This window comes from Pseudophryne corroboree, chromosome 8 (genome assembly GCF_028390025.1).
Source record: "Pseudophryne corroboree isolate aPseCor3 chromosome 8, aPseCor3.hap2, whole genome shotgun sequence".
In the NCBI taxonomy this organism is placed as follows: Eukaryota; Metazoa; Chordata; class Amphibia; order Anura; family Myobatrachidae; genus Pseudophryne; species Pseudophryne corroboree.
The window spans coordinates 330,890,690-330,914,281 of record NC_086451.1 but is presented as its reverse complement, the minus strand read 5'-3'; the positions used below and the strand labels follow the sequence as shown (position 1 = coordinate 330,914,281).

The following is a 23,592-nucleotide window of genomic DNA, read 5'->3' as shown; positions in this document are numbered from 1 at the left end:
GGTAACTGCAAGCGGGACGTAGGCAGCATCACAGGAGAAGCTGTAGTGGTAACTGGGACAACCGGAGTTGGAATCTGGACTTGAGACGTTTTAATTGCTGTATGAAGAGTCTCTAAACGGTCTGCCATAGTTTGCATAAACTGCACTATTTGTGTCTGTATAGACTCCTGGTTTTCCAGACGGGAAAGGATATTTGACGTAGCACCGCCTCCTGCGAATTGGTCACTTGACGGATCCATGTGGTCAGTGCTTACTGTCAGGTCCGGGTGTTTTTGTGAATCCGTTAACCTGGAACCAACCTCAGGTGTAGGTGCTGGGGTATGAAGAAAACAGGGAGGACGAAGGAAGTTCCGTTTCATATATTTATTAAAGTAACAATTCGGTAAGGAGTTAAATGACTAGTTGTTAATCATCATTATACTGAAGTATTGCAGGAATGACAGAAATAATATGCAAGAGAAAACTCAGAAATAAATAAAAGAAATGTTCATGGAAACATATGCAAAAACAAGCTGAAGAATAAATGTTGAATTGTCCAAATATAAACAGGCTTTGATGCTGAACTGCAGATTGTGTTTAACTGGTTAATGCAGACATGGAGAATTAACTGTAAGAATTTGCAATGGAGTTTTAAGAGTTAACTGAGAGACTGTGAAGAATTATCCTTGTAATGACAACATAGAAAAAGTACTGAATTGGGTTACTTGCGGGTTCCGGAGATCACTGTGAAACTGTAGTAGATGGCAAGGTGATGAATGGGTTAAATGCAGAGTTGAACAAACGAACAGCTGAGGGAATTGGAATCCTCCAGACTTTGTATGATAGGCAGACAGACAGGGTAACCTCATGCAGGACACTGGGAATCCAAGTATTTCCAATAGGTGTGCAATTGACTGATAGCACAATGGAGAGCCGGTAGATCTTTGGCAGTGAAGGCTGCAAAACGGACCTCTGGGAACGGAGGCGATATCTGGACCACGGGAATCACACAGGAATGCACGGAGAGAGTTCAGAGCTAGAGCACAGCTTTGATACAACAAAGCACTGACCCAGAGTGACATAATCCCAGCCTACTTAAAGGCAGCACAAGCACGGGATTGGCTTACACCTGCCCACAGGTGTTTTCACAAGTGCTCAGTATTAGCTATTTGGTCTCCAACATGGCCACCTCCTATACAGCAGACACACCGCAGTGCCTTAGGCCATTTGGTCCCCGCACTCACAGTTCCCAGACTCTGCATTACCTGTGCCATTGATCACGCCGTGTCCCCACACGGGCGCACAGCACCGCGAGCAACCGCACTGGCAACGGATGAACCCCAGAACCCGCAAAGGTGAGAGACCGGTTCGTGACACCGGGGACACAGTATCTCAATCAAGTCTGTAGTTGCCTGTGAATTAACGGTGGATACCGGAAACACGTTTCTCACTGCCCAAGCTGCCAAGGCCTGAGTTATCCGCTTTGCAGCAGGATGACTGCTGTGATATTTCATCTTCCTCGCAAAGGACTGTTGGACAGTCAATTGCTTACTGGAAGTAGTACAAGTGGTCTTCCGACTTCCCCTCTGTGATGACGATCGACTCCCAGCAGCAACAACAGCAGCGCCAGCAGCAGTAGGCGTTACACTCAAGGATGCATCAGAGGAATCCCAGGCAGGAGAGGATTCGTCAGACTTGCCAGTGACATGGCCTGCAGGACTATTGGCTTTCCTGTGTAAGGAGGAAATTGACACTGAGGGAGTTGGTGGTGTGGTTTACAGGAGCTTGGTTACAAGAGGAAGGGATTTAGTGGTCAGTGGACTGCTTCCGCTGTCATCCAAAGTTTTTGAACTTGTCACTGACTTATGATGAATGCGCTGCAGGTGACGTATAAGGGAGATGTTCCGAGGTGGTTAACGTCCTTACCCCTACTTACTACAGCTTGACAAAGGCAACACACGGCTTGACACCTGTTGTCCGCATTTGTGTTAAAATAATTCCACACCGAAGAGGTGATTTTTTTTGTAATTTGACCAGGCATGTCAATGGCCATATTCGTCCCACGGACAACAGGTGTCTCCCCGGGTGCCTGACTTAAACAAACCACCTCACCATCAGAATGCTCCTTGTCAATTTCCTCCTCAGCGCCAGCAACACCCATATCCTCATCCTGGTGTACTTCAACAGTGACATCTTCAATTTGACTATCAGGAACTGGACTGCGGGTGCTCCTTCCAGCACTTGCAGGGGGCGTGCAAATGGTGGAAGGCGCCACCTCTTCCCGTCCAGTGTTGGGAAGGTCAGGCATCGCAGCCGACACAATTGGACTCTCCTTGGGGATTTGTGATTTAGAAGAACGCACAGTTCTTTGCTGTGCTTTTGCCAGCTTAAGTCTTTTCATTTTTCTAGCGAGAGGATGAGTGCTTCCATCCTCATGTGAAGCTGAACCACTAGCCATGAACATAGGCCAGGGCCTCAGCCGTTCCTTGTCACTCCTTGTCGTAAATGGCATATTGGCAAGTTTACGCTTCTCCTCAGACGCTTTTAATTTTGATTTTTGGGTCATTATACTGAACTTTTGTGTTTTGGATTTTACATGCTCTCTAATATGACATTGGGCATCGGCCTTGGCAGACGACGTTGATGGCATTTCATCGTCTCGGCCATGACTAGTGTCAGCAGCTTCAGCACGAGGTGGAAGTGGATCTTGATCATTCCCTATTTTACCCTCCACATTTTTGTTCTCCATTTTTTAATGTGTGGAATTATATGCCAGTATCAATAGCAATGGCCTAATACTATATATACTGTGCACAACTGAAATGCACCACATGTATGGATGGATAGTATACTTGACGAAACAGAGGTAGGTAGAGCAGTGGCCTACTGTACCGTACTGCTATATATTATATACTGGTGGTCAGCAAACTGTGCAAAACTGAAATGCACCACAGGTATGGATGGATAGTATACTTGACGACACAGAGGTAGGTAGAGCAGTGGCCTACTGTACCGTACTGCTATATATTATATACTGGTGGTCAGCAAACTGTGCAAAACTTAAATGCACCACAGGTATGGATGGATAGTATACTTTACGACACAGAGGTAGATAGAGCAGTGGCCTACTGTACCGTACTGCTATATATTATATACTGGTGGTCAGCAAACTGTGCAAAACTGAAATGCACCACAGGTATGGATGGATAGTATACTTGACGACACAGAGGTAGGTAGAGCAGTGGCCTACTGTACCGTACTGCTATATATTATATACTGGTGGTCAGCAAACTGTGCAAAACTGAAATGCACCACAGGTATGAATGGATAGTATACTTGACGACACATAGGTAGGTAAAGCAGTGGCCTACTGTACCGTACTGCTATATATTATATACTGGTGGTCAGCAAACTGTGCAAAACTGAAATGCACCACAGGTATGGATGGATAGTATACTTGACGACACAGAGGTAGGCAGAGCAGTGGCCTACTGTACCGTACTGCTATATATTATATACTGGTGGTCAGCAAACTGTGCAAAACTGAAATGCACCACAGGTATGGATGGATAGTATACTTGACGACACAGAGGTAGGTAGAGCAGTGGCTTTCTGTACCGTACTCCTATATATTATGTACTGGTGGTCAGCAAAATGATGCACTGTACTCCTACTATATACTACAATGCAGCACAGATATGGAGCGTTTTTCAGGCAGAGAACGTATAATACTGGTGGTCACTGGTCAGCAAAACTCTGCACTGTACTCCTCCTATATAATACTGCTGGTCCCCAGTCCCCACAATAAAGCAGTGTGAGCACAGATATATGCAGCACACTGAGCACAGATAAAGAGCGTTTTTCAGGCAGACAACGTATACTGGTGGTCACTGGTCAGCAAAACTCTGCACTGTACTCCTCCTATATAATACTGCTGGTCCCCAGTCCCCACAATAAAGCAGTGTGAGCACAGATATATGCAGCACACTGAGCACAGATATGGAGCGTTTTTCAGGCAGACAACGTATACTGGTGGTTACTGGGCAGCAAAACTCTGCACTGTACTCCTATATAATACTGCTGGTTCCCAGTCCCCACAATAAAGCAGTGTGAGCACAGATATATGCAGCACACTGAGCACAGATATGGAGCGTTTTTCAGGCAGACAACGTATAATACTGGTGGTCACTGGTCAGCAAAACTCTGCACTGTACTCCTCCTATAATACTGCTGGTCCCCAGAATAAAGATATGCAGCCCCCTGAAACAAAGTAAGAGGACGCCAGCCACGTCCTCTCACTATCATTTCCAATGCACGAGTGAAAAATGGTGGCAACGCGCGGCTCCTTATATAGAATCCGAATCTCGCAAGGATCCGACAGCGGGATGATGACGTTCGGGCGCGCTCGGGTTAACCGAGCCATACAGGAGAATCCGAGTATGCCTCGGACCCGTGTAAAATGGGTGAAGTTCGGGGGGGTTCGGTTTCCGAGGAACCGAACCCACTCATCTCTAATCACAAACGTTGCACAGTACAGTATACAGGGTGTACAATCCCCAGGTGTATCTCACACATCGCTCAGTACAGATTACAGGATGTATAAAATCACCAGGTGTATAACACACATCGCACAGTGCAGTATACATACTGGTCACAACAATGCTGCAGATATTGAGCACTGATCAGGATACTAGAAATGACACAGAGCTGCAAGATACAGCAATGGCCTACTGTACTGTACTATATGTATACTGCTGGTCACTAAAATGCTGCACTGCCCTACTATATACTGCTCACAATAATGCAGCACAGAGATAGTATACTTGACACAGAGCTGCAAGATACAGCAATGGCCTACTGTACTGTACTATATGTATACTGCTGGTCACCAAAATGCTGCACTGTCCTACTATATACTGCTCACAATAATGCAGCACAGAGATAGTATACTTGACACAGAGCTGCAAGATACAGCAATGGCCTACTGTACTGTACTATATGTATACTGCTGGTCACCAAAATGCTGCACTGTCCTACTATATACTGCTCACAATAATGCAGCACAGAGATAGTATACTTGACACAGAGCTGTAAGATACAGCAATGGCCTACTGTACTGTACTATATGTATACTGCTGGTCACCAAAATGCTGCACTGTCCTACTATATACTGCTCACAATAATGCAGCACAGAGATAGTATACTTGACACAGAGCTGCAAGATACAGCAATGGCCTACTGTACTGTTCTACTATAATTATATACTGGTGGTCCCCAGTCACACAATGCAGCACACTGAGCACAGATATTTGCAGCACACTGAGCACAGATATGGAGCATTTTCAGGCAGAGAACGTAGATATTTTCAGCACACTGAGCACAGATATTTGCAGTACACTGAGCACAGATATTTGCAGCACACTGAGCACAGATTACGGAGCTTTTCAGGGAGAGAATGCAACCACGTCCTCTCTGTTCAATCTCCAATGCACGAGTGAAAATGGCAGGCGACGTGCGGCTCTTTATATAGAATACGAATCTCGCGAGAATCCGAAAGCGGGATGATGATGTTCAGGCGCGTTCGGTTTAACCAAGCAAGGCGGGAAGATCTGAGGCTGCCTCGGAACCGTGTAAAATAGGTGAAGTTCGGGGGGGTTCGGATCCTGGAGAACCGAACCCGCTCATCTCTAATTTACACAAAATTAATTTTCCATTTCCAGTTTTTTTATGTGCATGCAAAGTATGGAACGATAGATACTTTGAAGGTCATTATATTTCTCTCTCCCTCCACTTCAGAGGTAGCAGGAAGGGCGTAGCTACCATAGGTGTAGCAGTGCAGCTGCTATGGGGCCCAAAGCTGAGAGGGGCCCACCTTCCCTGTCAAAGTTACATGTGTTATATACATTTTTCGCCATTTGGTGGTACATAGGGGTCCTTTCAAACTTTTTCCTTGGGGTCTGCAATATATCTAGGTGTGCCCCTGGACCTGCTTATTGAAGTGTAGTATAAAATTAACTGGAGGGCATTTTAATGTACTGTAATGAGGCACAATATGAACGGAAGCACTATATATCGTAATGTGAATTGGGGTTATGGTGTTGCATAATGTGTACGGGCACCTCCGGACCCCCTACCCCACCGGCAACACCCTCACACCCACCCCTCCACCACCCGGAGCGCCTCCGGACCCCTCCGCCATCCAAAGCAGCCCCGCACCTGCCCTTCCCACATCCACGGCAAACCCACCCCCCCTGCACCTCCGGACCCCCTAACCCACCCACAGCACTCCAACATTTGCCCCTTCCCCACCCACAGTGCCTCCGGATCCCCTCTCCCCCATCCGTGCCACCACCGCACCTGCCCCTCCACCACCCACAGTGCCTCCGTACCCCTTACCCCACCTACGTCACCCCCACACCCAACCCTCCCCCACCTGCAGCACCTCCGGACCCCCTCCCCCATCCGAGGCACCTCCACCCCTCCACCACCCCCCGTGCCTCCGGTCCCCCTACCCCACCCGCGGCACCCCCTCACCAGCCCCTTCCTCACCCGCAGCACCTCCTGTACCCATGCCCCATCTGCGGCAGCCCCACACCTGCCCCTCCCCCACCCACAGTCCTTCCGAACCCCTCCCCCATTCGCAGCCCCCACTCACCCACCCCTCCTCCACCCGCAGCACCTTCCGACCCCCTCCTCTATCCGCACCCCCCATAAGCACCTCCCCCAACCTTAGCACCTCTGGACACCCTCCCCCATCCATGGTCCCCCCCACCTGCAGCTTCTCTGAGTTCCCTCCCCATCCACAACTCCCCCACACCTGCCACTCCACCAACCACAGCACCTCCAGACCCCCACCCACGGCACACCTGCACCTGCCCCATGCCACACCCGTGGCACCCCCGCCCCTCCCCCATCCACGACACCCCCGCAACCGCACCTCCCCCACCCACAGCACCCCCCAGACCCACCCCTCCCCCACCCGCAGTGTGAGGTGCTCGTACAATAAGGGGTATATTCAATTAGGGTCGGATCCATTCCGACATGCATTTGTTGGAATGGATCCGACAACCCCTATTCAATCTCATCTCAATTCGACTTTTAAAAAGTCGATATTGAGATGAGGGTCCCAGAGGAGGAGAGGGGGGGAGCCGCGGGGAGACCAGCGGGGACAGCCGCAGGCAGACGGAGGAGAGCAGCGTTAGAGTAGCGTTGCAGAAGGACGTCTCACAGCCGCCCGACCTCACGGCAGTGTTCACCCGGCTCCAGCAAGCGTGACCTCACTTGCTGGAGCCGGGTGGACGCTGCCGTGAGCGGCTGTGAGACATCCTGCTGCAGCGCTGTGCTGTAGCGCCGCTCTCCCCTGTATGCCCGCGGATGTCCCCCATCTCCCTGCGGCTCTCCCCCCTCTCCTCCTCTGAGTCCCACATCTCAATCCGACATTTTTTTATGTCGGACTGAGATGGTTGAAAAGGGGGCCAAAACATGTCGGTTTTGGCCTCGTTTTCCACACAAGCACGTGGATCGGCAGCTATACCACCTATCCACGTGCTTTTTGACAAGTCGAATTCCTCGACTTGTCGAAAAATTTGGGGTTTTATTGAATAGGTCGAATCACGATTCGACCTTAAAAAGTCGAAAACTGATGCCTTTTTCGACAGACGGCAGCTTTCGACTTCAATTGAATATACCCCTAAATCTGTACAGGCTGACTAGATGCTATATACTACAGGGAGGGGTTCACTGGCTGCTGCATAGGCCCCTACTGGTACAGTAAGCAACACCCAAATACAGCTCCTCGCACTTATGTGGGGTACAAACAATGCAGAATGATGTCACTTTGATAAAAGCAACTTTGATCCTATATCTTTTAGTGTATATCTAGCTCATATTGCATGTGGCAGATCAATGGCTGTTAAAGGGATTAAAGTGGTTTAATAGGTCACAATACAAAGCAAATCGGTGTAACTCAATCATATAAAAACAAAAGGAAGCCAGTCACAAGGAGAGGATGCCAATAACAGATGGGTCTTACCCAACCTCCCAAAAGGCAGTCTGTGCCCTACTCCTTTTGCCTGACATGTTGTTGTACTGGGAATTGACCCTCTTCAGCCTCTTCCACAGCATCCCAGACCTGCAGACTTCTTTATTCTCTGTCTGAGATGCACCAATGGAACCACCGCACTCCGATGCTCACTGCTAAGGACACAAATCGGACGGGTCTGTCACTTGACGTCATGACATGTGCGGCATCTGGCACACATGCAGCACAGGGCTCCTCTGGGAACGGAACATAGGCCGGATTTCCTTGGGCCTGTCCATGGGACCCTTGCAAACCGCAGGGCCCTAGGCAGGCACCTAGGTTGCCTTGTGGGAAATCATGCCCTGCTGCCTGTTTGTTAGACTGGGCACTTTCGGCCTCCGCCTACTTGGTTCTGCACACTGGGCACTAGATTGTGAGGCTGTGTATTACCCCTGGCATCAGTTTCAGCTTCCGCCTGCTTGTTTCGGCACATCAGGAACTAGGTTGTAAGGCCACAGGCTGACCCCTGGCACCAGTCTTGGCACACTGAGCTCTAGGTTGTGGGGCCATGGGTTGACACCTGGCACCAGTATCGGCACACTGGGCACTAGGTTGTGGGGCTGTGGGTTGAACCCTGGAACCAGTGTCGGCACACTGGGCACTAGGTTGTGGGGCCACGGGTTAACCCCTGGCACCATTCTCAGCACATTGGGCACTATGTTGTGGGGATGCAGGTTGACCCCTGGCACCAGTCTTGGCACATGGGTACTAGGTTGTGGGGCCACGGGTTGACCCCTCGCACCAGTCTTCACACACTGGGCACTAGGATGTGGGGCCACGGGTTGACCCCTGGCACCAATCTCGGCACACTGGGAACTAGGTTGTGGGGCCACGAGTTGATCCCTGACACCAGTCTTGGCACAGTGGGCACTAGGTTGTGGGGCAGCAGGTGACCCCTGGCACCAGTCTCGGCACACTGGGTACTAGGTTGTGGGGATGCAGTTTGACCCCTGGCACCAGTCTCGGCACACTGGGCACTTGGTCGTTGTGCTGAGAGTTCACTCCTGGCACCAGTCCAGGCACACTGTGCACTAAGTTGTGGGGCCGCGGGTTGACCCCTGGCACAAGTCTTGGCACACTGGGCACTAGGTTGTGAGGCTGAGGGTTAACACATGGATTCAGTGTCGGCACACTGGGCAGTAGGTTGTGAGGTCTCCGGTTGACCCCTTGCACCAGTCTTGGCACACTGGACACTAGGTTGTGGGGCCACGGGCTGACCCCTGGCACCAGTTTCGGCACACTGGGCACTAGATTATGGGGCTGAGGGTGACCTCTGTCACCTGTCTCGGCACACTGGGCACTAGATTGTGGGGCCGTGGGTTGACCCCTAGCACCGATCTCGGCACACTGGGCACAAGGTTGTAGGGCCATGGATTGACCCCTGGCACAAGTCTCGGCACACTGGGCTCTAGGTTGTGGGGCTGCAGGTTGACCCCTGGCACCAGTCTCGGCACACTGGGCTCTAGTTTGTGGGGCTGCAGGTTGACCCCTGGCACCAGTCTCGGCACACTGGGCTCTAGGTTGTTGGGCCGCTGGTTGACCCCTGGAACAAGTCCCAGAACACTGGGCATTAGGATGTGGGTCCGGGGTTGGCCCCTGGCACCCATCTTGGCACACTGGCCACTAGGTCAGCATGCAGCAGGTTGACCCCTGGTACCAGTCTCAGCACACTGGGCACTAAGTTGTGGGGCAGCGGATTACCCCTGGCACCAGTCTCGGCACACTGGGCACTAGGTTATGGGTCTGCAGGTTGACCCACTGGGCACTATGTTGTGGGGCTGTGGGTTGACCCCTGGCACCAGTCTCGGCACACTGGGCACTAGGTCGTCGGGCCGTGGGTTCACCCCTGGTACCAGTCTCAGCACACTGGGCACTAAGTTGTGGGACTGTGGGTTGACCCCTGGCACCAGTCTCGGCACACTGGGCACTATGTCGTCGGGCCGCTGGTTGACCCCTGGTACCAGTCTCAGCAGACTGGACACGAGGTTGTGGGGCTGTGTGTGACCCCTGGCACCAGTCTCGGCACACTGGATACTAGGTTGTGGGTCCGCAGGTTGACCCTTGGCACCATTCTCGCCACACTGGGCACTAGGTCATGGGGCCGTGGGTTGACCCCTGGCACCAGTCTCAGCACACTGCCGCACAAGGTTGTGGGGCCGTGGATTGACCCCTGGCACCAGTCTCAGCACACTGGGCATTAAGTTGTGGGGCTGTGGGTTGACCCCTGGCACCAGTCTCAGCACACTGGGCACTATGTCGTCGGGCCGCTGGTTGACCCCTGGTACCAGTCTCAGCAGACTGGACACGAGGTTGTGGGGCTGTGTGTGACCCCTGGCACCAGTCTCGGCACACTGGATACTAGGTTGTGGGTCCGCAGGTTGACCCTTGGCACCATTCTCGCCACACTGGGCACTAGGTCGTGGGGCCGTGGGTTGACCCCTGGCACCAGTCTCAGCACACTGGGCACAAGGTTGTGGGGCAGTGGATTGACCCCTGGCACCAGTCTCAGCACACTGGGCACTAGGTTGTGGGGCCGTGGATTGACCCCTGGCACCAGTCTCAGCACACTGGTCATTAAGTTGTGGGGCCGTGGGTTGAACCCTGGCACCAGTCTCGGCACACTGGGCACTAGATCATCGGGCCGCGGGTTGACCCCTGGCACCAGTCTCAGCACACTGGGCACTAGGTTGTGGGGCTGCGTGTAACCCCTGGCACCAGTCTCGGCACACTGGGCACTAGTTTGTGGGGCCGCGGGTTTACCCCTGGCACCAGTCTCAGCACACTGGGCTCTAGGCTGTGGGGCCACGGGTTGACCCCTGCCACCAGTCTCAGCATAGTGGGCACTGGGCTGTTGGGCTGCGGGTTGACCCCTGGCACCAGTCTCGGCACACTGGGCACTAGGTTGTGTGGCCGCGGGTTAACCACTGGCACCAATATTGGCCTCCGCTTGTCAGACTCGCTGTTAGATATGAAGCAGCATGTTGCACTTGGCACCAGTTATGGCTCTGCCTTATAGGCCGTGGAAGTATGAAATGACAATGAATACAGTGAACTCAGGATAAAGAGCTTAATTGTTTTTTCTGTGAATTTTGCAGATGCTTTTCTGTTTATTGCTAAATATTTGGAATATAAGGTTTACATTACTAATACAATTGTATGTAATTTAATAAACATATATACTCAAAATTGATCTGGAGTAGTAAATATTGAAGTGTTATGAGTTGGTTTTAGTGTGTCATTAGCTACAGATAAGTACAGTACATGGATGGTGATCATGCAAAAATGGTAACTTCAGTCCTATTACTACGTGCAGAGCATATCTTACGTGTCATTGCACTCCGCATAGTCTAGAACTGAGCGCACACAAGTATTGGCAACATCTGCACTTGCAACTGAGAAGGTGTAACTGGGCTGTAAGGGGGCATTCATGCTGGGGCAAAGCTAAGCGAGGGCATGTCGATACAACTGCTGTCTCTGCAGCATTGGACGTAAGTGTAAATACACCTGTTTTCAGGCATTACATTTGTTGGCTGCTGTAAGTCTGCACTGATGATTACAGGTATCAAACCAAGCGTAAAATGTACTAAGCCGTGGAGAGAGATAAAGTGGAGAGAGATAAAGTACCAGCCAATGAGCTCCTGTCTTTTTTCAAACACAACCTGTAACATGGCAGTTATTAGCTGATTGGCTGGTACCTTATCCAAGTCTTAGTACATCTTATAACTATAGGTGTATGAGTGGTGCCATTGCACAGGGTGCATGGCCCTGTGGATGGCACCATCGATACCCGATGGCTCCTGCTTGTGGCTTGCAGGGTGCCTTCTAGCACTGCTGGTAAGCTGCCTGGAGCATCCAAGGAACACTCTGGACAGGCACCTTGCAACATGTGGAGCTGCCTGGAACATTCTTAGGCCACTCTCCCTAGGTGGGATGTCATGGCATCACAGGTTTAGGGGGCTTGGTCGGTATAAGACGGCATAGAGCCCTATTCTGTCCCTGGTAGGGGGATGGTATCAGAATCCCGGCGCTTGGGATGTCATTAGTCACAGGGTTGTTTCTAGCCATTTTGGCTCCCAGTGCGAGATTTAAAAATGCGCCCCCCCCCCCCCTGACATAAAAAGAAGAAAATGCTCCCTCCCCCCCCCCCCCCCCCCCCTAGATACAAAAAGAACAAGCCTCCTCGGTGCGCGCTTCCGGCAAGGGGGCGTGACCTCATTAAAATGGGTGTGGTCTCATTAAAATGGGCGTGGCCTCATCTGAAAAGACTACCTTACACCCCAGATTTTGACCTTGCACCAACAGATCACGGCCACCACAGGGAAGGGGGGGGGGGGGAAGAAGAAAAAAAAAGTGTCCCCATTTTACACATTACGTAGGCAAGTGTCCCCATTTTACACATTATGGCAGGTAAGAGTCCCCATTTCTCTAACGTCCTAGTGGATGCTGGGACTCCGTCAGGACCATGGGGAATAGCGGGCTCCGCAGGAGACAGGGCACATCTAAATAAAGCTTTTAGGATCACATGGTGCGTACTGGCTCCTCCCCCTATGACCCTCCTCCAAGCCTCAGTTAGGTTTTTGTGCCCGTCCGAGAAGGGTGCAATCTAGGTGGCTCTCCTAAAGAGCTGCTTAGAAAAAGTTTTTTTAGGTTTAAATCTCAGTGAATCCTGCTGGCAACAGGATCACTGCATCGAGGGACTTAGGGGAGAGATTTCCAACTCACCTGCGTGCAGGATGGATTGGAGTCTTAGGCTACTGGACACTTAGCTCCAGAGGGAGTCGGAACACAGGTCCTCCTGGGGTTCGTCCCGGAGCCGCGCCGCCGATCCCCCTTACAGACGCTGAAGACGGAGGTCCGGAAAGCAGGCGGCAGAAGACTCCTCAGTCTTCATGAAGGTAGCGCACAGCACTGCAGCTGTGCGCCATTGTTGCTACACGTCTCACTGATTCAGTCACGGAGGGTGCAGGGCGCTGCTGGGGGCGCCCTGGGCAGCAATATTAAATACCTTTAGTGGCAAAATAAATACATCACATATAGCCATTAAGGCTATATGTATGTATTTAACCCAGGCCAGTTTTCTTAAAAACCCGGGAGAAAAGCCTGCCGTAAAAGGGGCGGAGCTTATTCTCCTCAGCACTCAGCGCCATTTTCCTGCTCAGCTCCGCTGGTGAGGAAGGCTCCCAGGACTCTCCCCTGCACTGCACTACAGAAACAGGGTAACAAAGAGAAGGGGGGCATAATTTGGCGATATTGATATATTAAAAGCGCTTATATCAAAAACAACACCTTCTAGGGTTGTTTATATACATTTATAGCGCTTTTGGTGTGTGCTGGCAAACTCTCCCTCTGTCTCCCCAAAGGGCTAAGAGGGTCCTGTCTTCGATTAGAGCATTCCCTGTGTGGCTGCTGTGTGTCGGTACGTGTGTGTCGACATGTATGAGGACGATGTTGGTGTGGAGGCAGAGCAATTGCCGGTAATGGTGATGTCACTCTCTAGGGAGTCGACACCGGAATGGATGGCTTAATTAAGGAATTACGTGATAATGTCAACACGCTGCAAGGTCGGTTGACGACATGAGACGGCCGGCAAACCAATTAGTACCTGTCCAGGCGTCTAAAACACCGTCAGGGGCGTTAAAACGTCCTTTTTACCTCAGTCGGTCGACACAGACACAGACACGGACACTGACTCCAGTGTCGACGGTGAAGAAACAAACGTATTTTCCTTTAGGGCCACACGTTACTTGTTAAGGGCAATGAAGGAGATGTTACATATTTCTGATACTACAAGTACCACAAAAAAGGGTATTATGTGGAGTGTGAAAAAACTACATGTGGTTTTTCCTGAATCAGATAAATTAAATGAAGTGTGTGATGATGCGTGGGTTTCCCCCGAAAGAAAATTATTGGCGGTATACCCTTTCCCGCCAGAAGTTATGGCGCGTTGGGAAACACACCTTAGGGTGGATAAGGCGCTCACACGCTTATAAAAACAAGTGGCGTTACCGTCTCCAGATACGGACGCCCTCAAGGAGCCAACTGATAGGAGGTTGGAAAATATCCTAAAAAGTATATACACACATACTGGTGTTATACTGCGACCAGCGATCGCCTCAGCCTGGATGGGCAGCGCTGGGGTGGCTTGGTCGGATTCCCTGACTGGAAATATTGATACCCTTGACAGGGACAGTATTTTATTGACTATAGAGCATTTAAAAGATGCATTTCTATATATGCGAAACTCTGGCATCAAGAGTAAGTGCGATGTCCATATCTGACAGACGATGTTTATGGACACGACAGTGGTCAGGTGATGCAGATTCCAAACGGCACATGGAAGTATTGCCGTATAAAGGGGAGGAGTTATTTGGGGTCGGTCCATCGGACCTGGTGGCCACGGCAACAGCTAGAAAATCCACCTTTTTTACCCCAAGTCACATCTCAGCAGAAAAAGACATAGTCTTTTCAGCCTCAGTCCTTTCATCCCCATAATATCTGCCCAGGGATAGAGGTAAGGGAAGAAGACTGCAGCAGGCAGCCCATTCCCAGGAACAGAAGCCTTCCACCGCTTCTGCCAAGTCCTCAGCATGACGCTGGGGCCGTACAAACAGGTGCGGTGGGGGGTCGTCTCAAGAGTTTCAGCACGCAGTGGGCTCACTCGCAAGTGGACCCCTGGATCCTACAAGTAGTATCCCAGGGGTACAGATTGGAAATTCGAGACGTCTCCCCCTCGCAGGTTCCTGAAGTTTGCTTTACCAACGTCTACCTCCGACAGGGAGGCAGTATTGGAAACAATTCACAAGCTGTATTCCCAGCAGGTGATAATCAAAGTACCCCTCCTACAACAAGTAAAGGGGTATTATTCCACACTATATTGTGGTACTGAAGCCAGACGGCTCGGTGAGACCTATTCTAAATGGAGTCACTCAGAGCAGTGATAGCGAACCAGGAAGAAGGGGACTATATGGTGTCCCTGGACATCAAGGATGCTTACCTCCATGTCCAAATTTGCCCTTCTCACAAAGGGTACCTCAGGTTCGTGGTACAAAACTGTCACTATCAGTTTCAGACGCTGCCGTTTGGATTGTCTACGGCACCCCGGGTCTTTACCAAGGTAATGGCCGAAATGATGATTCTTCTTCAAAGAAAAGGCGTCTTAATTATCCCTTACTTGGACGATCTCCTGATAAGGGCAAGGTCCAGAGAACAGTTGGAGGTCTGAGTAGCACTATCTCAAGTAGTTCTACGACAGCACGGGTGGATTCTAAATATTCCAAAATCGCAGCTGTCTCCGACGACACGTCTGCTGTCCCTAGGGATGATTCTGGACACAGTCCAGAAAAAGGTGTTTCTCCCGGAGGAGAAAGCCAGGGAGTTATCCGAGCTAGTCAGGATCCTCCAAAAAACCAGGAAAAGTGTCAGTGCATCATTGCACAAGGGTCCTGGGAAAAATGGTGGCTTCTTACGAAGCGATTCCATTCGGCAGATTTCACGCAAGAACTTTTCAGTGGGATCTGCTGGACAAATGGTCCGGATCGCATCTTCAGATGCATCAGCGGATAACCCTGTCTCCAAGGACAAGGGTGTCTCTTCTGTGGTGGCTGCAGAGTGCTCATCTACTAAAGGGCCACAGTTATGCATTCAGGACTGGGTCCTGGTGACCACGGATTCCAGCTTGAAAGGCTGGGGAGCAGTCACACAGGGAAAAAAATTTCCAGGGAGTGTGATCAAGTCTGGGGACTTCTCTCCGCATAAATATACTGGAGCTAAGAGCAATTTACAATGCTCTAAGCTTAGCAAGACCTCTGCTTCAAGGTCAGCCGGTATTGATCCAGTGGGACAACATCACGGCAGTCGCCCACGTAAACAGACAGGGCGGCACAAGAAGCAGGAGGACAATGGCAGAAACTGCAAGGATTCTTCGCTGGGCGGAAAATCATGTGATAGCACTGTCAGCAGTTTTCATTCCGGGAGTGGACAACTGGGAAGCAGACTTCCTCAGCACGACCTCCACCCGGGAGAGTGGGGACTTCATCGAGAAGTTTTTTCCACATGATTGTGCACCGTTGGGAAAGACCAAAGGTGGACATGATGGCGTCCCGCCTGAACAAAAAACTGGACAGGTATTGCGCCAGGTCAAGAGACCCTCAGGCAATAGCTGTGGACGTTCTGGTAACACCAGGGGTGTACCAGTCGGTGTATGTGTTCCCTCCTCTGCTTCTCATACCAAAGGTACTGAGAATTATAAGACGTAGAGGAGTAAGAACTATACTCGTGGCTCCGGATGGGCCAAGAAGGACTTGGTACCCGGAACTTCAAGAGATGCTCACAGAGGACTCAGGGCCTCTGCCGATAAGAAGGGACTTGTTTCAGCAAGTACCATGTCTGTTCCAAGACTTACCGCGGCTGCGTTTGACAACATGGCGGTTGAACGCCGGATCCTAAGGGAAAAAGGCATTCCGGAAGAGGTCATTCCTACCCTGGTCAAAGCCAGGAAGGAGGTGACCGCACAACATTATCACCACATGTGGCGAAAATATGTTGCGTGGTGTGAGGCCAGGAAGGCCCCACGAAGAAATTTCAACTCGGTCGATTCCTGCATTTCCTGCAAACAGGAGTGTCTATGGGCCTCAAATTGGGGTCCATTAAGGTTCAAATTTCGGCCCTGTCGATTTTCTTCCAGAAAGAATTGGCTTCAGTTCCTGAAGTCCAGAAATTTGACAAGGGAGTACTGCATATACAACCCCCTTTTGTGCCTCCAGTGGCACTGTGGGATCTCAACGTAGTCCTGGGATTCCTCAAATCACGTTGGTTTAAACCGCTCAAATCTGTGGATTTGAAATATCTCACATGGAAAGTGACCATGATGTTGGCCCTGGCCTCGGCCAGGCGAGTGTCAGAATTGGCGGCTTTGTCTCACAAAAGCCCATATCTGATTGTCCATTCGGACAGGGCAGAGCTGCGGACTCGTCCCCAGTTTCTCCCTAAGTTGGTGTCAGCGTTTCATCTGAACCAGCTTATTGTGGTACCTGCGGCTACTAGAGACTTGGAGGACTCCAAGTTGCTAGATGTTGTCAGGGCCCTGAAAATATAGATTTCCAGGACGGCTGGAGTCAGGAAAACTGACTTGCTGTTATCCTGTATGCACCCAAAAAACTGGGTGCTCTTGCTTCTAAGCAGAAGATTGCTAGTTGAATGTGTAGTACAATTCAGCTTGCACATTCTGTGGCAGGACTGCCACAGCCAAAATATATAAATGCCCATTCCACAAAGAAGGGGGCTCATCTTGGGCGACTGCCCGAGGGGTCTCGGCTTTACAACTTTGCCGAGCTGCTACTTGGTCAGGGGCACACCCTGGCTGAGGAGGACCTGGAGTTCTCTCACTCGGTGCTGCAGAGTCATCCGCACTCTCCCGCCCGTTTGGGAGCTTTGGTATAATCCCCATGGTCCTGACGGAGTCCCCAGCATCCACTTAGGACGTCAGAGAAAATAAGATTTTACTTACCGATAAATCTATTTCTCGTAGTCCGTAGTGGATGCTGGGCGCCCATCCCAAGTGCGGATTGTCTGCAATACTTGTACATAGTTATTGTTACAAAAAAATCGGGTTGTTATTGTTGTGAGCCGTCTGTTCAGAGGCTCCTACGTTTGTCATACTGTTAACTGGGTTTAGATCACAAGTTATACGGTGTGATTGGTGTGGCTGGTATGAGTCTTACCCGGGATTCAATATCCTTCCTTATTGTGTACGCTCGTCCGGGCACAGTATCCTAACTGAGGCTTGGAGGAGGGTCATAGGGGGAGGAGCCAGTACACACCACCTGATCCTAAAGCTTTAGTTTTGTGCCCTGTCTCCTGCGGAGCCGCTAATCCCCATGGTCCTGACGGAGTCCCCAGCATCCACTACGGACTACGAGAAATAGATTTATCGGTAAGTAAAATCTTATTTTTACACATTACGTAGGCAAGTGTCCCCATTTTACATATTATGGCAGGCAAGTGTCCCCATTTTACACATTAGGCAGGCAAGTGTCCCCATTTTACACATTACGCAGGCAAGTGTCCCCATTTTACACATTACGCAGGCAAGTGTCCCCACATTACACATTACGCAGGCAAGTGTCCTCACTTTACACATTAGGCAGGCAAGAGTCCCCATTTTACTTATTACGGCAGGCAAGAGTCCCCATTTTACACATTACACAGGCAAGTGTCCCCATTTTACACATTACGGCAGGCGAGAGTCGCCATTTTACACATTACGTCAGGCAAGTGTCCCCATTTTACATATTATGGCAGACAAGAGTCCCCATTTTACACATTAAGCAGGCAAGTGTCCCCATTTTACACAATATGGCAGGCAAGAGTTCCCATTTTACACATTAGGCAGGCAAGAGTCCCCATTTTACTTATTACTGCAGGCAAGAGTCCCTATTTTACACACTACACAGGCAAGTGTCCCCATTTTACACATTACGGCAGGCGAGAGTCCACGTTTTACACATTACGGCAGGCAAGTGTCCCATTTTACACATTACGGCAGGCAAGTGTCCCCATGTTATATATTACGGCAGGCAAGAGTCCCCATTTTACACATTAGGCAGGCAAGTGTCCCCATTTTACACATTATGGCAGGCAAGAGTCCCCATTTTACACATTAGGCAGGCAAGTGTCCCCATTTTACACATCAGGCAGGCAAGTGTCCCCATTTTACACATTATACAGGCAAGAGTCCCCATTTTACACATCAGGCAGGCAAGAGTCCCCATTTTACACATTAGGCAGGCAAGTGTCAAGTGGGGGGGAAGGGAGAGAGAGAGAGAGAGAGAGAGAGAGAGAGAGACTTACTTACATTTGCAGAGCTTCTTCCCGCTCTTTGGCCCGCCTCTCCCTCCTCACGCCGGCCGCCTCGTCCTTCTAGTAGCTTGGCTCTCCCTCCTCTTGTCATCAGTACTCCACTTGGGGGGCGGAGTTTCGTGAATGAAGCGATTGCGTCGTGAGTCGTGACATCACGATGCAACCGCGTCATTCCGCGAAACTCCGCACCATGAGCAGAGTACTTGGGAAGAGGGAGGAGAAGGAAGCAAGGACCTGCAGAAGTGCGGCGGCGGGCTCGCCCGCCCCAAGAAATGGCACTGATTGGTCAGAATACCGACACTTTGTAAGTAAGTATTCTAAGCCTCCCCCTCAACCCCCCTAACCCTCCCTCCCTGCAGCCTAACCCTAACCCTCCCTCCCCGCAGCCTAATCCTAACCTCCCTGCTTAGTACCTATCCCTAATCCTCCCTCTCCACAGCCTAACCTTCCTCCCCTTAATGCCTAACCCTATCCCTTCCTTCTTCGTGCCTAACATTAACCCCCCTCAACTTCCTATCCCTAACCCTCCTTCTAGTGCTTAAACCTTAAACCTTGCTCCTCCCTGTCAATGTTACAATCGGGATGCCGGCAGTCAGGATTCCGTCACCATCATTGTCATTGATGTTGGTATCCCGTTGTCGGTTTTGTGACTAGTGTCAGGATTCCAGCATCAGTATTCTGACTGCCAGCATCAACAATACCAGTATGCTAACCAGATCCCCTGGTAGGAAATGGGAATAGGTACAGGTTGCACCGCAAGATGCTTTCCTATAATTGATGCGTCTTCTCTTGCAAAATTAAATCTAGTTTTTGCTGATCAGTCAAATACATAGCTACAGTACCTGTGCCCAGGGTGGATTAATAATGGGGTGGATGGAGCTGCAGCTCCAAGTCTCCCCATCAAACACTGCCACCTTACATGATACAGTATAATAAGCAAAAAAATAACAATAGGTAGGTACCATCCAATGTGCACACTGCCAAAGGTGTCTGTAAAGAGGACACACATAAGGAGAACCTCATTTCTTAACTAAACAACTAATGCAACCAACATTTTTAATGTCCTTTCTATTGGCACTTATTATAGAAATCAGTCAGTACATGATAGAATGATACATCCCCTATTGTATAAGGAGTCAAGGACGCCTCCTCTTCTCCGACCACAGTGCAATTGTTTATTTGACAGAGTATATGGAGCCTGCTAATCTCTCCTTCTTCACAATCTCCCACAAGACATTATAGTCAGATGCATAAAATAGGTGAGAGACAAAAACGTATTTTGGACCTTATTCAGCTTCAATTGCAGTTTTGCTAAATTAGTACAGGGCAAGGCCTCCCAGCATGCAAATGGCCACCAGTGATGCGGTCACAATTCAATTATAATCCCACCGTTGAATTAGGGATGCCCCCTGGCTGCGAAGGCAGGCGCAGATAGGCCATGTTTCCCGTTGCAGTGGCCACATGTGGCATCACGCGACCACCCCGAAAATGGCCCAAACCCGCCCCAGTTTACGGTGCACCACTCCCGCAATGCCACTTCGCCACTCCTGACCGCCCTGCGAGCGCCTCTGCCTGTCAATTAGGAAGAGGCATTCGTATCACTTAGATGCAAACGCATCTCCATGGCCACGCATGCGCAGAACAAGTGCAGCACGTGCGCACTGGCATGAAAATCGTCAGTATGCGATTGCATTTCAGATGTGATCCATACTGAATAGTATGAATAGTAATTTAAACATGCAGGTAATTTTTAAAATATAAAGGTTTAAAAAACACTCATAAAAGATAAGCATTCCACAAGATGGTGTGAATAAAGGTGCAATTACCTACTGTGCATGAAAACCAATATAAATTATCTCTCTCTATACATGTTTAAAGAAATACCTGCGGGTGGCCCAGATCACAACAGCAGCATATTTCCTAGTTAGGCAACGGCTCCAGAATCCTTCACCATCTACCGAATAGGCCACACAAAGCCAACATGTTTCAATCCTTTTCTGGGATCTTTTCCAAGGCAGGAATAGTGCGCGAGATGCAGCATGGCTTGGAGAGTGATAAAATGGAGAGAGGAAAAGTACCAGCCAGTCAGCTCCTAACTGTCATTTTTCAAACAGCCTGTCACATGATTGGCTGGTACTTTTTCTCTCTTCATTTTATTACTCCTCAAGCGACGATGCATCTAGCCCAGTGTGCTATCCTCATCTCCTTCACAGAATTAAATACCAAATTTAGCTAGTCATCTGTAGTATAAGTAATTTTGCTATACACAACACACCTGCCTAAACAGGGCTTCCTCTCACTGCGGCACATCCCCGCACCAATCCAGGGGCAAATGCAGGATTTCTATAGGGGACTTTTCAAATGCAATCTACAATCTCCCACTCTGCAAAACATTGGAGCAAGTGTGGGAGTCTGAGGGAGCAGTAGAAGAACCAGTACTGACCCTGGAACATATATGTGCACATTAGTCTTTATAAACACTTGCTAGTGTATGGAATACATTATTAATAATTAACACTATAAAGGGTCTATTGGATAGACTTTATCAAACTTATTTAACTAATCTAAATAAAATAAGTGGTCAGTAAAAGGTTAAATGGGATGCGGTTATGTGACCGGCGGTCAGGAGACCGCCAGTTACTATACTGACGCCGGAATCCCGCACAGTGTAAAGCCTGACATTCGGCATGATGACTGACAGGGACTTTTCACACTCGTAGGTGTCCACGACACCCAAAGAGTGGGAATAAAAGCTGTGGCGAGCCCACTGCATGGCAAGCGCAGCGAGCCCGCAAGGTGCTTAGATGAGCTCGCCCCCTCTCCCCGCTGGTATGGCGTCGGTATGGTGACCCATCCCACACCCGATTAAACATACCATCATAAATACACAAACATAATAGAACCAGTGGAGACAGAACTGCACTTTCTAAGCACACATTATCCCACCTCATGCCTCTTCTTCCTGGCAGCTACTCTCAAAATACTAATGATCATTACTTCCTTTCAAAACAATAGTAATTATTGCCCCGTTCAAAATATTAACAATTTCTTCTGTTCACATTTTATGGTATCAAGTTACCTTTTGGTTTGACTAATACAGCTGTGAGTTTCATATAGTCTACTATGGATCAGAGGCATCACTTACCATGGTGACACTGATGTGCCCTTGCTGAAAGGCTGTGACCTCATGGGAGGGGCTTGGCTTCACATCCCGGACCCCTTTTTGGTCACTCCGGGGGACCGGGAGATGCGGAATGCCTCCGGAGACTGCTGTGGTTGCAGTGTCGACATCTGCAGTGCACAATGGCAGGAACTGAGTGCTGCATGCATTGGTCAGTGCATCGCCTGGCTCCTGTCACTGAGCAGGAGTCCATTTTAGTGTCACCCCTCGGCGGTTGACACCCGGGTGTGACCCGCTCCCCCTTGTGAATCCACTACTATGGGATAAATTAAATTGCTGTTGGGTCCTTTCCGACGGAAAGGACCCAACAGCTCTCTATTCAATGCCGGGCCAAACCCGACAGATTTGGCCCGTTCCCAACAGTGTCAATCCGACTTTTTTTAAAGTCGGATTGACATTGTCGGAAACTGGGCTAAAACCTGTTGGATTTGGCCCCACTTCCGACAATACATGCGTCTTGGCGGCTGAAGCCGCTGATCCACATGTATTCCAACAGCATTCAGAACCCCTTCCGACCTATTCCAGTCGGAAACTGCCATCTTTCCGACATGACGGCAGTTTCGGACTCTAATTGACTATACCCCTATGGCTCCCTTACCAGTGGCAAACACAGGATTTCTAGATGGGGGTTCCAATTGCTTGATTTTAGAATGCATGTAGCCAGTCCATGAAGATGGCAGAATTAGCATACAGCAGCTATAACATGCATCATACAAAGTGCAATGTACTGGGTTATATGTGACATGGGTTATTATTACACATGAACTTGCATAACCTGCGTTGCTGCGAGGTGAAAAAGATACCAGTTGGAATAATCCGGATCGAGTGACCCGGTATTCCAACTCGGGTAGCTTGCAGGGTTGAACACAGTTTCAACCTGGCAAGCTGTGCTGTGTAAACGGGAAGCCGGGTTACATTGTGTATGTAAGGGCGGCGCTTGGAGATCATGTGATCTCCAAGCTCTGCCCCTGCCGCGTCACTGCTTACGTCACCAGCCCGGCAATATGCCGAGTTGGGTTCAGCGGTTGGAAAGGGGCTCCTGGGTGCGACCCGCTTAAGTTGATGTAAAAGCGGTATAAGCCATTAGATGTTGCAGTAGGGGCATCCTGTCTGAGCTGAATGCTTTATATCAGATGTGGGATCCAATCCAGAGCATTGGAGCAAGTCTGAGGAACCAGAAGAATAACCTAGAAAAACTGCCCTGGACATACAGTATATGTCTACATTACATACCTCCCAACTGTCCCGATTTTGTCGGGACAGTCCCGTTTTTACGGTCTGTCCCGCTGTCCCACCTGTTTTCATCATTATGGCAGCTCTCACAGCGCTGTTCATGCCCCCATAATGATGAAAACAGGAGCGTGGCTTGGGATCGCGGCACTTGCCGCGAGGCTACACCCCTTCCGTTAGGTCACGCCCCCTAAAATCGGGTGTCCCTCCTCGGCTGAAATAAAAGTTGGGAGGTATGACATTACAGTATTAATAATTAACACTA

General features: G+C 49.9%; 1 long non-coding RNA gene across 2 annotated transcripts in view; it reads right to left on the bottom strand.

The window, feature by feature from the left end:
- Nucleotides 1–20,990, bottom strand: part of LOC134947763 (uncharacterized) — a 33,531-nt gene extending 12,541 nt beyond the window's left edge. For both annotated transcript variants that reach the window (XR_010182757.1, XR_010182756.1), the window contains exon 1: nt 20,801–20,990. This is a non-coding gene — a long non-coding RNA (uncharacterized LOC134947763). The remainder of the gene's footprint in view (nt 1–20,800) is intronic.
- Between the last annotated feature and the right edge of the window lie 2,602 nt (nt 20,991–23,592).